General features: G+C 49.2%; 1 pseudogene; it reads left to right on the top strand.

The window, feature by feature from the left end:
- LOC134154771 (DNA polymerase epsilon catalytic subunit A-like) overlaps positions 1-12299 on the top strand; it is a 46821-nt pseudogene that overhangs the window by 15484 nt on the left and 19038 nt on the right.

The raw sequence follows: 12299 nt of genomic DNA on the forward strand, positions 1-12299 counted from the left end.
CCGACGTCTGAGACATTTTTTTTAGGGTCCCTGCAGAGCACCTGCCCCTCTTCTCTTCTCCCAGGCAGTGACTCCACAGACTGACCGCAGTGCTGCTTGCTGTTTCACTGCAAACCAGCCAGCTTCAGCGGCCAGCTCCCTCCCGCGCCCTGAACGGCCGGACGGCACCTCAGCGAGACGGGGCGGGCCAGGCTCGCCGAGCCCATGCCAGGCCTGCTCCGCGCAGCCCGCCAGGGCTTCAGCCCGCCCCGCCAAAGCGCAGCAAGGACGGAGCTCGCACGCTGCGCCTCGGCCCCCGACGGCTCCCCGCAGCCCGTCCGGCCTCCAGGCAGGAAGACTCGCACGGCCCAAGGAGCCCGGCACGCGCCTCAAGGCCGGCCAGGGCTCCTCGGGGGCGCAGCCGGCTCCCAGCTCCCTCGCAGCCGGAGGGCTACCTGGAGAGGCGGCCAAGACGGCGGCACCGGTCCGCAACTGCCCCTGCGACGGCGCCGCTTCCCGCGCAGCGCCGCCGCCCCACGACAGGCCGCGCCGCGCCGGGCCGGGCCGGGTCGGGTCGGGCCGCGCCGAGCACCGCCGCGCAGGCGCGTGCGCGGCAGCGGCAGCCGGGGCGGGGGCGGGGCCTGCCCGGGAAGGTGCCGCGAGGGGCGTGGCCAGCGCAGCCGCCCTGCTGCGGGGCAGAGGTCGAGGAAGAGAGCGACCATTGGCTGCGGTGCCGCTCTCTGATTGGTGCTCTCCCTGGGGAGGCGGGGCTGGCAGGCTTCCCGCTCGCGGGAGGTGGGGGCAGCGCGCGGGGCTGCTCCGGCCGCGGCGGGATGGTGCTGCGGGGCGGCGCGGAGCCGGGCGGCGGCGGCGGCTGGGGGGGGCAGTGAGCACTGGGGCCAGGCGGCAGCGGGAGGTGTGTGTGTGTGGGGAGGGGGTGGTGGGTCGCGGCGGGGACTGGGCGGCGGCTGGCGGCGCGGCGTCCTGCAGGGACGATGGCTCCTCGCTGTCCTCCCTCAAGCGCCTGGAGCGCTCGCAGCGCACGGAGCGGCTGGACACACTGTTCGGCTTCGAGCGGCCCACGGAGCCTGGCGAGCGCACGGGCTGGCTCATCAACATGCTCCCGGTAGGACTGGGCCGGGGGGGGATGTCACCGGCGGGGGGTGTCACCCACAGGCACCTGGTAGGACTAGGGGGGACAACGATGGGGGGGTCACCGACATGCACCTTGTAGGACGGGGGGCGAATGTCACCGACGGGAGGGGGAGATGTCTCCGACAGGCACCTGGTAGGACCTGGGCGGGACGGGGGGGAGATGTCACCGACAGGCACCCGGTAGGACCTGGGTGTGAGGGGAGGTGTCACCAATAGACACCCAGTAGGACTGGGGCAGGGGAGGTGTCACTGACAGGCACCCGGTAGGACTGGGGTGGGAGGGGGCGGGGGGGGTCGTGTGTCGTAACAGGCCATGTGCATGTGCAGACGGAGGTGCTGGGCGAGGACCGGCGGCTGGTGAGCGCTGTGGACTACTTCATCCCGGAGGATGGGAGCCGCTTCGAGGTGCATCCCGTTCCTCCAGCGCAGCGCTGGTGCCCGGGCTGGGCGTCCTGCCTGCCCCCACCGGTTTGGCTGTTCTGGGCCCCAGGCATCACCCACAAGGCAGCAGCGCTGTCTGCCCTACGCTGGGTCCACCTGGGACTCTTGGGGGCCAATGTGGGTGCTGCAGAGATGCAGGGATGTGTATGTGGCGCACAAATGCCAGCAACGCGCAGCAAGGGCAGTGCACGGAAGCAAGTGCCCGTTGCTTCCGTTGGGAACCATTGGGTTGGTTTCTCTCCTTGGCTGCGGGGTCGCGCAATGTTCACCGGTTTTGATTTCTCCTGGGTGGCCCTGCCCTATAAGCCGTATTTCTACATCGCTACCCAGAAGGCGAGTATGGACTTGGAAGGTGCGCACTGGCAAGTGGGGTCTTGAGTAAACTAGTGGCCGAGGTCCCAGAGACAAGGGCAGGTTTGACTTGAAGGGTCCCCCAGTAAGCTGAGAGGCCTTGTGACCAACCATCTTCTAGGACACTAGTACCAGAACCTCTTGTGAGCCTGTCTTCTCCTCTGGAAAAGTGTCTGGCTTTGTTGCTCATTCTCCAGTTTCTTTGCAGGGCTGTGAACAAGAAGTGTCATCCTTCCTCTCCAAGAAGTTTCAAGGGAACATTTCAGAGCTAGAAACTGTCCCCAAAGAAGATTTGGATCTGGTCAGTATTCCTCTGCCTGCTGTACTATTGAATAACCCTAATCTTTCTTTCTTTCTTTCTTTCTTTCGAGCTCAAGTGGAGTAGAAAGGGGCTAAGCAGTAAAGGGAAGCAGTATGCTTACCTTTAATCTTCAAGCACTGTTTGCATTGCATATCATGAATAGGCTAATTATTGCTTATTGATAGTAATTGCTTATTATAGTAATAGTAAATAAAATATATGTTCTGCTCCAGCACATAGTCTTTTTCACAGGATGCTCAAGAAACTTCCTGAGCTAGAAATGGTTGGAGATTAAGAGTGTTGTGGCAGAAGGAAATACTATACATTTACTCTTTCTTGGGTGTGTACTGGTGATTGCGCTTGGAAACAGACAACAAGACAAGATGGCCCTTGGTGTGAACTGGCATAGATCACATGTTCTTTGCTGGCTTACGTGCTTGCTAGCATCTCTTCTCGCTCCTAGTCTTTCCATCCAATTACTACCTCTTCTTTGGCCAGTTCTTCCATGTGTGCCAGTATAATTTGCCTTCCCAACGCTTTCTTACTGTTAGCAGTCTTCCCTTTCCCTCATTACTCTTTTCCACCCTTAGCTGGCACTGTCTTGTTGCTTTGTAGCCAAATCACTTGGTGGGTCTTAAGCGGAACTACATTAAGTTATCCTTCCACGTGGTGGATGACTTGGTGAAGATGCGGAAAGAGATCTCTCCTGCTGTGAGGAAAAACAGTGAGCGAGACCAGGCGAGCGATGTCTATACGTCTATGCTGTCAAGGAAAGAGGTCTCCTTAGGACGGTTGGCCCATCGGCTTCTTAGGATTCCCCTAGTCACACAGACTAAAAAGTACAAATGAGAATTCCAATCTTCTCTTTGGTTTCCTACACCTGATGTCTGATTTCAGTTAAACCATTTCAAAGGCAGAGGAATCTAGTGAAGTGAGCACTCCCTGCCCCACTGAGAGGTGTACATTTTTTGTTCCAGGTGATTCCTGGGGTGCCCAACTATTCTTAAACTCGTTGCTATGCTTTATAAATCCAGTGCCATAAGAAACCTTTATTATAAAGGCATAGAGGTAATAAGTGTTTTTTGCCTGCGCAATGTTTCCTCACATGCTGTCAATCCTGATGACTCTCTTTCTCGAAGGGGGTTGTTGCATTAAAGAGAAGCTTTTGTTATTCCGTTCTCTCCTGTTAATGAATTTTGCTGTTTGGTTATCAGTGGGTACCACTGTTGCTACCTTGTCTCCTACAGTCAAGCCTGCTGGGTCTGAGATGTGCATAAACCTACTTAGGTAAATTAGTTGTTAATCTGATGAGAACTGCTCGTTAAATCATATTCTAAAGCTGATTTGAGTTTGATGTATGTGGTCATATTCAGGATCCGGTTGTTCTCGCCTTTGACATTGAAACTACCAAACTCCCTTTGAAGTTTCCTGATGCAGAGGCAGACTGGATCATGATGATCTCCTACAGGATTGATGGGCAGGTAATGGAACAACAGTTCTTTTCTTCATGCTTTGGAGCAAAATACTAGACAGCAAACGAGCATGTCACCTTTGGCCGTCTCGTCCCTGGCTTGCTTTGTTGCTAGTTGCTTGGTCTATATGTAATGTCTGTGGAAATAAAATTGAAGTCTAGTCTGAATGATGCATAAGGATTTCCTCATTTTGTATGTTGGAGAACCCAGCTAAGGCTATTGGTGCCCCTTTTGAGGGGCAGTAGTAATTCGGAGAGTATAGTCCTTAAGTTGTCTCCCTTTTGGCACCCTTAGTTGATTGTAAGCAATTGTTCAGAAGGTGACCTCCAAAGAGCCGTTCCCACTTGACAAAAGCTCTACCTATCAAGCTGTGCAAGGATTATCTCATCGATGGAAGACTATTTCATCCTTTAGGGATGAAATATCTATTTCATCCTTTAGTTAGGTTGTTCAGGAACGTGTCCCTGGTGTAGCAGGGATCTGAGTCCTCAGTAACTCTTCCTTTGTCAACTCTCTAGGGCTATCTGATCACAAACAAGGAGATTGTCTCTGAGGATATTGAGGACTTTGAATTTGCTCCCAAGCCGGAGTGTGAGGGTCCATTCTGTGTCTAATGAACCAGATGAGGTAAGTAGGTTCTACTTGGGAAATCAGGCTGCTTTTTATCTGCCTTGGTCTCTTGTAGGCCAAAGAGAGCTTATCACCCAATAGAGTGTATCTTTGGGGAGCACAGCGTACAGTCACGGTGCTGGTGATGCTTTCATTTCGTGGTGTGATGATGAGGCAGATCGGGCTCTAGCTAGGTCAAGAGCAGAGGGGAAGGACTGCATCAATTGTATTATATCCAGTGCCTGCCTGCAGGAGGTGAATTTGCTGAGTGTTTGTGTTTGGGGGGGAGATGTTTTTTGTTTTGGGTTTTTTTTTTTTAATCCTCTGTTGCATACTAGGCTCGTTTAATCCAGAGGTGGTTTGAACATGTCCAGGAGACCAAACCTACTATCATTGTCACATACGATGGAGACTTCTTTGACTGGTAAGATCAGGAATGAAAACTGACCTGGTTTCTAAAAGGAAATGTTGCCTAGGCCATGGGGTGCGATCGGATACCAGCCTGTATGTCCTTTGTCTGGAGGTCACATAGCGGCCACGTGTGTTCTTATCTACACAGACTATCCAACCAGTTTGGGAACCTGTTTACATCCTGATTATGTGCTCTTTATCTGGAGTGCTGGGCTGAGTCTTGGATCGCCAGCCTGCAGAGGACTGTCGAAGAGGGGGAGGTGGAATTCAGAACTTTTTTTTTTTCCCTGAGCAGAGCTATGTTTATTGGCTTTGAAATATGAACTTCTATAGAGTCTCCTCAGTTGGTCCTGGGATTGCGGAGCTACTTCTAGATTGTTGATTTGGCAATGTTTGTACACTGATGACCTCAGTAACTGGAGAACAGGCAAAGTGTCAAAAGAGAACTGCAGAACAATAGGGAGACCAGAGCAACCAAGCCTTTGGGGAGCGAGGGAAACTCGATCATAATGTTCTACCTCCTGGTATAGGATGTGAGCAAGCAGCTTCCTTCATGCAGTAGCTCTGCCCTACAGGGAGTTTTCACTGTGGCCAGCTCTCACGGGTAAGGTCTGGAGCAAAGGAGACTTCACAAGAAAAATTCCTCATTAAGTAGCTTACAAGAAAGCAATTCTGAAACCCTTGGGATGGGGTTGGGGTGGAGGAAAGGGACTGCTTTGTTTCTTCTCTTCTGCATTGTCTCTCTCCTCAGGCCTTTTGTGGAAGCAAGAGCAGCAGCTCATGGAATTAATATGTATCAGGAGATTGGATTTCAGAAGGGCAGCCAGGGAGAGTACAAAGCCCCGCAGTGCATCCACATGGATTGTCTGAGGTACCGAATGCTGCCTCTGTACCGTATAACTGCATCTTTATCTGTTAATTTGTATAAAATGCCTACAATTGATGTATTTGAATGCTGTCCCTTTTCCATCTCTGTGCACTGCTATCATGGGTTACATCTTATTAGGAAAGGACTAGCACCCCCATCTTTGGTTGTGCTGCTTCTACTCGGTACTCCGTTGTGTGCCATTATGTACAGAAGTTACGTCTCATCCACACTAGCCTGAATGACTAACTGTGTTTATACAGTCTGCTGGTGGCTGTCACTGGGGGCTTGAGAACTGTCCTGGATAGCAGGTAAAAGGACAGGATAAGACCAAACTGTTGTAGTGGGCACAGGGCCATATTCTAACCCAACAGCCTGCCTCGCACAGAGAGGAAAAGAAAGGGTGTGTGTGTGTGTGTGTGTGTGTGTGTGTGTGTGTGCAGGAGAGGGCTGTCTGTCTTGGCAGTTGTGACTTGAATGTTTGGACCAGTGTCCAGACTCTGGAAAACAACTGCCTCTCTTTACAGTCCTGCTGATACCTCCTCCTGTGTTTAAATGTTTATCTCTGAAGTCTCTGAAGTATGAGGGTTGAGAAAAATCTGAGCAATAGAAATGATCTGAATGGCAGAATTTGTACGAGTCAGGATTTAAGAGCATGGGTAGATATGCAGACTGTCTAAAGCTGTGCAGCTTCTTATTCCACTGCACTTGGATGTTCTGCTCTCACGTTTCCCTGTTACAGTAATCCAGATCTTTTTTGTACGTGTACGTAGCAGCCCTTTCTGAAGTGCAGGGCTGTCTCTTCGTCGACTGGCATTTTCATTATTCTGTCTAGGTGGGTGAAGAGAGAGAGTTACCTGCCAGTGGGAAGTCACAACCTGAAAGCAGCAGCGAAAGCAAAACTGGGTTATGATGCAGGGGAGCTGGACCCTGAAGAGATGTGCCGGATGGCTACAGAGGAGCCTCAGGTATTCCCACCCTGTGCTGTATCTCTGGGCATCTGCAATATTAGTGAACCTTTGAGTTAGAGCTTTGTGAAATCCTTTAAGTTAATGCAGTGTCTTTGAGAAGTTGTCAGTGTATCTTGCTGAATTTCAGACACCTGAAAGAATTTAAGCTTAGGGAAGAATAGAATTTCTTTGATGTGTTTCTGGCATTGGTGTTGCACTGTATATTTGTGTTATTTACACTTCTGCAAAATGGTAGTACTCGGGGCATTGCAACGGAGCAGTAGTTTGCTAGAGTCCAGGAGACACCTTAATGAGGTTTCTGCTGAAGCCCTGGAGATCTCTCTAGGCCAAGAGTGGCCTCCTGACCACTCAGGAGTGGCATCTGTGCAGATATGTGGCAGTGAGCTCATCTTCCCCATTTCTGCTAATTCGGAGCTGGCTTATGTAATTCGGGTTAAAGCAGAATGCAGTCTTAAGCCAACTGATAACTCTTTACACGCTGGGATGTTTGTGTGCAGAAATATACCTTTTGCATCTTCCTGCTGATTTCAACCTTTCCTTGTTTCCCGTTGTACGTGTTAACTGCTGTATTAAATGTGACTGGGATTGATTTGTCTTTCTCCTCAACAGACTCTGGCCACCTGTTCGGTGTCTGATGCAGTTGCTACCTATTACATGTATATGAAGTATGTGCACCCTTTCATTTTCGCGTTGTGCACCATCCTTCCCATGGAGCCTGATGAGGTGAGTGCATGCCTGAAACAATTTCTTTTCTGGGCAAAGAGCTGCATCCTTCCTGCAACAGTGACACATTGGCAATAGAACTGATTTCTACAGTTTGGATAGTTTTACACAAGGAAAGGAGGGAAAGTAGTCTCCAAATGCGCTTCCTTTCTGCAGTACAGCAGTCATAGCTGTTTTTCCATAGACCAGTTATGGGTAGCCTAAGTGAAGGAGTTGGTTTTGTTTCCTTACTGTGCTCCTTGCCTTGGGCTTCAATACTACCTGAATAAACACATCATGTTGGGCACCAAATCAAACATTTAAGTTCAATGATGCAGTGATAAGGCCAGCCTAATTCCAGCAGCACCCTTTACAGCTCTTCTTTCTAAGTCCAGTTTTTGATGTCTGTCTTTTTACAGGTGTTAAGAAAAGTTTCTAGGACACTGTGTGAGGCATTGCTGATGGTTCAGGCCTATCCCGCCAACATCATCTTCCGCAACAAGCAGGAGCAGGAGTTCAACAAACTTACAGATGATGGCCATGTGCTGGACTCGGAGATGTATGTAGGAGGCCACGTGGAAGCTCTGTAATCTGAGTTTTTTCGCAGTGACATCCCTTGCTGCTTTAAAATGGTAAGGACACAATCAAGGTGTTGCAACGGAGGCTTTAAAATGGTAATGCAATCATGCTCTTCTTTCTGGAGAACATGGCAGTAGGGAATAACCCTCCAACTGGAATTACCATCCTCTGTTCTTTTGGGGGATACCCAATAGCAATACTTATTATAAAACTTGGATACCTAATTTATGGCTTGAGTGCATGAACCTGCTTAGAGTTTAGGTGGGAAGGGTTGGAGAAGTTGCTCTTCATGACCTCAGGCTGGCTATTGGGTAAAGACAGTGTTACAGCAAGGAGAGTGGTTCATTGTTGTGTGGGTTTGTTTATTGGTTGGTTGAAGGGTTTTTTTTTTGGGGGGGGGGAGGGTTGGTTTTCTTTGAGCCAGTGGTTGTTGGCAGAGATGACTCTGTTTTTGTCTCATCAGGATTATATCTTTGTCCTTCTCCCACTCAAGCCAAGCTTCTTTTGCCCTCTTCATTTGGCCTCTTTTACCTGTTTCTGATTACTACTACTGTCTGAATTGTAAGTTTTAGAGGCAACTTCTCTCTCTGCTGTGTGATACACCACACCTCAGCGCTGCTTATTTTAGTGGCCTTAATCTCGTAAATGATCTTAAGGGAACGTGCACTGTGAATTTAGAAGGATCTTAAATCTAACTCCTTGGCCCCTTAGAGCAGTGAGATGTGTGAGCAGCTGACTACTGGGTCAGCCCCGCCTCATAAGTGTTGCCCTGTGGAACATACATGCAATCATCTCTTCTTGTTAGCTGCCCTATATAGCCTCCTTTGCAGGAGAACTCCAAGGGCCGGGGAGCAGCACCATCTCTTCTCTGCTTTGTGTTTTGCCCTAGTGCCAGTGGTGTAGACTTTTGTGAGTTGTAGAGTTCTTAGCAGAAAGCCACCGTCCTTCAGTTCTAGAGAGCTCAAGTTGGCTATGGAGGTCAGGCCAGCTAATTGGCCAACATTATCTGCCTGCTCACATCGGAGCTGATCAGTGAACGAAGGGGCATTTCAAGATGCCATTCAGCTGACCTGTTTCAGCCATCTGCCCTTCAGATGAGATGAACTGCTCTCTACCCATACTGAGACGTGCTCTGCTAAGTAGTGAGCCCGTTTTCAAATATCCCCGAAGTTACGCTGGAGCATGGATAATCTTGCAGAAGCTGTCACCCCCTGCCCCCCTTCCCTGGGCGGTGTGCGAGGATGGGTGTCGTGCCTAGAAGAGGTCTCAGTATCATTCCTGTATCCTTGCAGAATCCTGCTGGCTTTGACTTCCTGGTGCAGTATGTGGAGAAGACGCTCCGGCATGCTGTCAAAGAGGAAGCAGGTTTGCCATTGGATCAAGTCACCAACTTCCAGGAGGTCTGTCGTCCTGCCTCAGCCTGCAGGGCCAGAGGCATGACCGGGCTTTCCAGGGAGAGCAGATCTGTGACGGTGGAGTTGCAGCACGTTTCTTTAGGCAAGCCTGGGTCCTGTGCACATATGTTGGTGTTGTATAACAACTTTCTTCAACTTTGAGTTCTGCCCCATGTACATCTATGCCTGATTTCTCATATTAATGAAGAACTGGTGTAGGCTGGAGGCAAGGCTGATTTTTCTCGTCCTGAATATGTCTGGTGAGACAGCACATGTTAAAGATGCCTGTTTAGACTCATTTGATACTCCATGGAGAGAGACAGGAGAAACTTATCTGTAGACATTTGCAGTGTAGATGAAACTTACCTTGGAGGTCCAAAAGAAAACCTTAAAGATTGGTGGCTAAAGAAGACTCGCCGCTGCCACTCTTCTTAATCCTATTCGTTTAGTTCTTCATACTCTTCCTGTGTTCCCCAGAATCAGTGGCAGGTGTCTCTGTGCATGTCGGAAGTAAAGGACCAAATATAGTGCATATGTGACTGCATCATTAATTCCTTCTTGTTTGAATTTTACTTCTTTACATCTCCCCGCAGGTTTGTGATGAAATCAAAGTCAAGCTGAATTCCTTGAAGGATGTTCCTAACGGAATTGAATGCCCCCTTGTCTACCATTTAGATGTAGGGGCCATGTACCCCAACATCATTCTGACCAACAGGTTGCAGGTGGGTAACCTCAGTCCAGTCAGGAAGGAGTCTTCTGTTTTGTCTTGCGGATGGTCTAGGAGGTCCCTCCGATTTGATCCCCTTAGCGGCAAACAATAAACTTTCTGCCCTGGACAGGGGGATAAAATAAGGCTCGGTTTGAAATCCAGTCAGGCTGTTACAGTTGGCAGGTGTGCAGAGCCGAAAGGTCTGTCCAAGGTAGAGCAATAGCTTTAGCTGGCTTCTTCCAAAGAATAGTCATTGTTCTTTCTGTAACTTGTGTTCTAAAAAGCTTCTAGAAAGGAAAACTTACTGAACATCACCTCTGTGATGTTCACATTTGTGTTCTTCTAGTACCCAACATCGATTCCTTCTGGCATATGTCACTGGAGGCAGTTCTGTTATCTCTAACATGGATGTGCCTGACCTGTGTCCAGCCCTCAGCAATGGTGGATGAGGCCACGTGTGCTGCCTGTGACTTCAACAAGCCAGGTGCTAATCGTCAGTGCCGGATGACTTGGCAGTGGAGAGGAGAATTCAGTAAGTGTAATTCTGCTGTCTGCTTTGTCAAGTTCCCTGTTGCATGGCAGCATGGATAGAGCTTGCAGTGTGAGCTGAAGACACAGAGACCGCTTCCTGTTCCTCCCCTGGAAAGCTCCTAGTTGCTGTTCCTTTGCAGTGCCTGCAAGCTGCAGCGAGTATCACCACATCCAGCAATGGCTGGAGCCTGAGAAGTTTCCTCCTCTGTATCCAGATGGAGCACCCCGGGCGTTCCACGAGCTTTCCCGTGAAGAGCAGGCCAAGTATGAGAAGAAGCGACTGGCAGGTAAAAATAAATGGCGTTATGTGGAGCAGGTTTTTGCTGCCTAGACTATAAACACATCATTAATTACTTCTCTCTCAGGTCTGGGACTACTTAGTTCATGCTGGCTCAGACTGAATTTGATCTCAGTTTTGTGCTGCAACAGTTTTCCCCTAGGATCCCAACCAATTCCTGTACGTTTTTTGAGGAGGAGGCAAGTGCTGTTTTTTGTCTCAGTGTTTCTCTTTTCTCACTGAGAGTCATGTATTTGAGCTGAGAAACATGAAAGGTGGTTTTTGTTTGGTTTTGTTTTTGTTGTTGTTCTTTAATGAGCGCTAATTAAAGCATGTCAGTGAAACACATGCATCAATATCCTTTCACTTTTTGCTCCTAAAGTGATACTACTCAGCAGAAGCATCTAGGTAGTGGGGGCTCTGAGCAGAGGCTGAATTTGTGGGTGAGCCCTCATGGGCAATTTATTTCCCACACACACCTCTGCATCTCTATAGAGAGGTGCTGTTTCTCCCCACATTAGTATCTTCCTGCCCTTGCCTGTGTAGCAGGTCTGCTTCCTTGCTTTTCTAGGTATGGTGTTTATTTGCATTGATGGAATTTTTCTCAGACTGGTGCCTTGAAAGCTTCAGATCTGTGGATCTGTGTGGTTTGCCCAATGCCGTTGTGTTCATCCTTCCCATCCATAGTGGGGCACTGATCTCTGAGAAAGCTTTCTCTGTTTATTCCCTTTACTAGATTATTGCCGCAAGGCTTATGAGAAGATCCACGTCACCAAAGTGGAGGAGCGTGTCACCACCATCTGCCAGCGAGAGAACTCTTTCTATGTAGACAGTGTATGAGCTTTCAGAGACTGTCGCTGTGAGTTCAAGGGGCTGCATAAGGTGCTGGGCTTGAATTTCTGTTTTATTTGTGCTGCCAAAGCTAGAAGGTCCTCACCTCTCACTGAAAACTTGAACCCTAAAGGATCGTTTTGCTCAATCTGTATGGTCAATAAGAAATATTAGCTTTCCTGACAGCTCTGGTGCAAGTGCAAGTTTTTCCCCTGCTGAATCCTAAACAACTGCTACCACAGTGGTTCCTAGCTCTCTGATGCAATCACTTTCAGTGCTAGGAAAGAAAACAACTAGGGTTTTTTTGGCTTTTACTGGATCTAGAAAATCCTCAGCTCAACTATTTTGTGATCTGGTTTGTGTTCACTGTAGGGTACTCTTCAAACAGAAGGATGAGACAAGCAGAGAAACAAACTTGATCTTAGGTTAAGAAATGATTGATTCTAGGAGAAAGAAGCAGCATGTTCTAGTTCTCAAATGTTTGGAGTCTTGTGGCAGAGGGAGGAGACTGAAATGTAATTGCTAATATATTGAAAGAAATGACAAGACCCTGGGACTCTGTCTCTGGAAGAGTTTCATAAAGAGCCATTTGCTTTGCAGTTGTTGCTAGTTCTGTTGTGAATCACGGAGGTTGCTGGGAGGCCTTTTCTGCTGAAATGGTTCTGCTGTTAGTCTCAATCTAATCTCTTGCTGCAAGCATTTAGTTCTTGCCAGCACAATA

The sequence above is a fragment of the Rhea pennata genome, unplaced genomic scaffold (genome assembly GCF_028389875.1).
Source record: "Rhea pennata isolate bPtePen1 unplaced genomic scaffold, bPtePen1.pri scaffold_40, whole genome shotgun sequence".
Lineage (NCBI taxonomy): Eukaryota > Metazoa > Chordata > Aves > Rheiformes > Rheidae > Rhea > Rhea pennata.